We start from the raw sequence: 4,752 nt of genomic DNA, 5'->3' as shown, positions 1-4,752 counted from the left end.
CCCCGTCCGAAGCCTGTGCTCCGCAACGGGAGAGGCCACAACAATGAGATGCCCGCATACCGAAAAAAAAAAAAAAAAAAGAAAACTCAGGAGAGAGTTCAGAGGTGGGGATATAGATGTGTGGTCAACAGAATGGAGCTATAGCTGAAGCCCATGACACTGGATGGGGTCCAGAGTGAGACTGGAAGAGGCACAGGAGGAAGAACAGGCAATGGGAGGTGATGTGGTCCAGTGAAAGGACAGGAGAGTCAGGGTATATAACATGAGAGACGTCAAAGAGGACAATCCCAACAACACCCTCAAATGATGCCAAGAGGCTTGGATGGGTGAGAACTCAGAAGAGGCATCACATTTTAACAGGTAGTTTATTGGTACCACTTGAAAGAAAATTTCAGTTTAGCAGAATCAAAACACAGACAGCACAGGGTTGAGAAATGGGTGGGAGAAATGGATGGCAGGTATGGTCAAAAGAGGAAAAGGTGTGGGAATTCCACAGTTTCAGTGGAGTCAGATCACCTCTTTTTCTTGAGAGTAATTGTGATTTAAGCATATTTGCATGTTAAAGAGAAATCAAAAGGCAGAAAAATACATCTGATGGGTACTGATGGAAGAAGCATGTTAAAAGAGGAAGTGATAGAGGGTAAAGGAAGAAGTCTCAGAGAGAATAAAATACATTTCCTTATTTAAGACAACAGGGCAAGAGAAAATGACCACGATGAGCCTGGGAGAATTTAAGGTAGGAGGTGAATGGTAACTGGAACTCCATCCCATGATGTTGAACCCAGGAAGGTAGATAACAGAGTCATGCACTACATGATGGGTGGGTGAAAGAACTTCATTGTGGACAGAATTTAGAACCACTATGAGAAATTAATTGAGTTTATTATAATAATTTTGGAGCAGCACTGAAGTTAGAAAGAACAAATTGGCAGTGGATACAGTCAATTGCTACTAGCAGCCCAAGATAAGGAATAGCAAAAACCAAAGATGCATTTGCACAGTTCAATGGAAAGTCAAGGAACAGGGAAATCTAGGATACCAGGGAGTCTTACTCAGTGAAGAGAGCACGTTTGTCTCACTTACTAGCTTGCTTACTGTGGACTCCGTGCAGGATGGTATCCAGCAATTAAGGGAGATAAAATATTTACACCATTGAAAAAAGGCACTCGTTAACTTTTATGATGTACTCTTTCATCTAGTTTTAGCTCTGAAACACAGGAATCACTTTCCTTTCTTCTTCGCATTTGCTCTGGTGATTAAAAAGAACAAGATGTTTCTGGAATCATCCCTGTGGAGAGAGAGGGTGGTGATGGCCATGGGAAAAATGGGAAGTAGAAATTCTAGAAAAATGAATGTATCTGCATTCGCATTGTGAGGAAGGAACCAGGTGTGTGTGTGTTCTAAGCACAAGTGCTGATGGTTTAAGATGAGGCAGTGCATGAGTCACACGGAAGGAGAGGATTTATAAAGTGATGGTGAGCAAGGAGATCTGGGCAGAATATAGGGTGACCAATTGTCCCAAGTGCCCAGGATGGAAGGTGAATATGGGACTTTTAGTGCTAAAACAGGGAAGTTCCAGAGTGATCAGGATGTTTGATCAGCCTAATATGTGCAGAGAAACATGAACAAGTATATTAAATATCCGTTTCTCTTTAAATTGAATAGTTTCAGAACTCCTGGAGACTTTGTGGAAGATGGCACCCTAGGGAGCCCCTGAGAAAGAACATTTGAGTTACATCGGCAGAGTAAGATTGTTAACTCCAGGAACTGAACACATTTCTAAATTGGGCTTCTTTAAGATTTCTAAAACTTCCAAGTAATTGATTTGAAGCTGAAAGTATAAGCTTAGCCTTTATGATGACATCTTAGGTAAACTATCCTATTGCTCCATTTTAAAACATATTTTTATTAGAACCTGAAAGTGTCATTTAAAGCGACTCACCAGCTTTCTTGCAGTACAGTTCACAGGATACTAGGGGAAAAAATTGATTTTTTTTTTTCCTCTCCACCCTCCCCCAGCTGAGGAAACACTGTGCTGGGGCCCATCCACTGTCTCCAATAAGCAGGTGAGATGCTTGCATGTTTCAAAGGCTAAACAAAACATAAACCAGGCCTTATTAGCCTGCTTTGGTGCTGATCTGGACCAAAAGCTGAATAAAATGCATGAACATAATAGAAACACTGTAGATAAATCCGACACAGAAGAAACACACATATAACAGAAACATAATTGTCTTCAATTTGCATATTCACACTGGATCCTAAGAACCTGGAATGAATGGAGCCTTTTCTTAGAGCTTAGCTTGAGTCAGTGATTTCAGTAACGTTAACAATTGGATGGTGGTAGCGGTGGGTGAATGGGTGGGGGGACAAGTGTCTTCAGAACTTCTTTTGGGGGTGCAGACCTGCAGAGGACGATCGAGGAAGTAGTGGTGGGAAAAACAAACACAAAAACTCTGAGCAAAGGAAAAGGTGGTAACTCCCAGCATTCTGAGTTGATTGATACACTCACACACAAATGCTGTGAATTACTTATTGCTTCATTCAAATTCTTGCTCCAAATCAGTGGGTCTCAGGCTTGGCTGCACATTGAAATTACCTGGGGAGCCTTAAAAGACCTGGTGCCGGGGTCCAATCCCAGAGATTCTGATTTAATTGCTCTGGGTTGTAGCCTTGGCAGCGGACTGCTTCTGTGCAGCCAAGATTGATAGCCGCTACTGTGCTGTCAGTCAAGAAATCAGGAGAGATGGCTCAGGCTAGTGGTTCTCAAATTGTACGTGCCTAAGAATGGCCTGGAGGGCTTGGTAGAATCTCCTGGAGCCCATCTTCAGTAGGTCAGGGTGGCAGCTAGAGATGCTACATTTCAAAGGGCCAAGGACCACGCTTTGAGGACCACTGGCTTCGGTGGATCTTCTGTTACTATGTCCGGAGACAACTAAGCCATTCAGCATTCCTTGTGTACCCCTGGGAGCTCTGTGAACCCTCATTTATGTGTGCTTGGAGGGCACATCCGAATTAATTTGCCCCACTCTCTCAAGCCAGCCGATGGGAGGCAGCCTCATTCTTTTTCTAGCCTGGAAGTGTAAGGGCTTTATTCTTTGCTGATCTTGTTGATTTTGGGGAAAGCCATCTAATTATTTGTGGGTGTCTGGTAATCCCAAGGAACACAGTGTCCTGGGCATGTGCCAGCCAGCTCCATGGAGTCCCTCAGACCTCCTGGCACGCCAGCTAGCCGGGGCACCCTTCCTCCTGTGTACCCCTCTATTCCACCTTGGAGCCCTCCCTCTGTGCTCTAGGCCTGCCCTCATCCAACAAGCAGGACCCACAGTGCATCTGGAATCCTGCCCCATTGTGCTCAGAGAACCGTGGTGGCCCAAAGAATAGTGATAAATCACAGCTACTGTTTATGAGGGCACTTATTCTGCCAGGAACTGTGCTGGCACTTCACACACATCATTTAACTTAACCTTCATGTCAACCTTCAAAGATGAGAATTATTCTGCCCATTTTATAGATGAGGAAACTGAGGCTCAGAGAGTATGACTTGTCCAAAGCCTTAGGGCCATTAAAGGAGAGATGGGATGTGTGGCTGGGCCTGGCTCCAAAGTCCATGCTTTTCCCCCTACCCTTCTGCCTCCCTGGCACAGATGGACTAGGGTGGCAGAAAGAGCACTGGATCCCAGCTGGTAAATGGTCTGGCCTCCACTCCCAGATGCCGCTGAGTGGACAGTCTTGGACAGGTTGCTGGCCCTACCCCTAGTGCCTCTGTCCTCAGATCTTTATCTATGAAATGAGGGGTTTGACCAGATGGCTAAGGTCCCTCCCACTCTTACTTTCTCACAGTGTCTCTATGACTAATGCAATTGTGCTTCCTTTCCCGGGACTCTGCCGTGCCTGGTGATCACATCATATGTTCAGCAGACCTGTATCCAGGGAGAGCATCTTCCAAAGGCCCAGGTTGAGTTACTGCGGTGCCACTCAGCCAAGATAGTGGGAGGTTATGTCAACCTGTCTGAGAGCTGCCTAATGACAATTTATAACCCACTTGTAAAATGTCCATTCTCTGGTGAAACTTGGCATTCAGTTGTCTGAGTCAGTACTAGATCGAAAGCTGGTCACCTAAAACCTGAGGGGGAGGAGGACGGAAATCAGACACACTCCAGTGTGTGTCCCCTTGCCTATCGGTCCTGGAGCAGTGGCCTCGGGGGTCTACCCTGCCCAGAGGAGGCCAGAGAGATGGGCACTGGGCTCCGCTTTCTGTAGCCTTTCTCCCAGGGCCCCAGGGAGCGGATGTGCGGAAGGAGGTTGTCCTTACAGCTTTTTATTATGATAGTTACTAATATTATGGTTATAGACTGATGTGCTACTTTCCCCCAGGTAAACAAAATCTGACCTGAAATTAGGAACCTTAAATTGTTCTTTCATATATTTTTTTATTGAATTATAGTTGATTTACAATGTTGTATTAATTTCTGCTGTACAGCAAAGTGATTCAGTTATACATATATATTCAGTTATATATATATATATATATACACACACACACACACACATTCTTTTTTTTATATTCTTTTCCATTATGGTTTATCATAGGATACTGATATAGTTCTCTGTTCTGTATAGTAGGACACTGTTGTTTATCCATTCCACATATAATAGCTTACATCTGCTAACCCCAGCCTACCACTCCATCCCTCCCCCAGCCCCCTGCCCCTTGGCAACCACAAGTCTGTTCTCAATGTCTGTGATTCT

The 4,752-nt window shown here is 44.6% G+C and overlaps 1 long non-coding RNA gene across 3 annotated transcripts in view; it reads left to right on the top strand.

Moving 5' to 3' along the window:
- Window positions 1-4,293, top strand: part of LOC114484589 (uncharacterized) — a 54,665-nt gene extending 50,372 nt beyond the window's left edge. For 2 of the 3 annotated variants that reach the window (XR_008616238.1, XR_008616241.1), the window contains one exon: window positions 689-2,296. This is a non-coding gene — a long non-coding RNA (uncharacterized lncRNA). Of the gene's footprint in view, window positions 1-688; window positions 2,297-3,921 lie in introns of those variants that run through there. The other variant, XR_003677698.2, reaches the window with a different exon arrangement.
- Window positions 4,294-4,752: the final 459 nt, after the last annotated feature.

This window comes from Physeter macrocephalus, chromosome 20 (genome assembly GCF_002837175.3).
Source record: "Physeter macrocephalus isolate SW-GA chromosome 20, ASM283717v5, whole genome shotgun sequence".
NCBI lineage: Eukaryota > Metazoa > Chordata > Mammalia > Artiodactyla > Physeteridae > Physeter > Physeter macrocephalus.
This window is presented reverse-complemented; position numbering and strand designations above follow the sequence as displayed.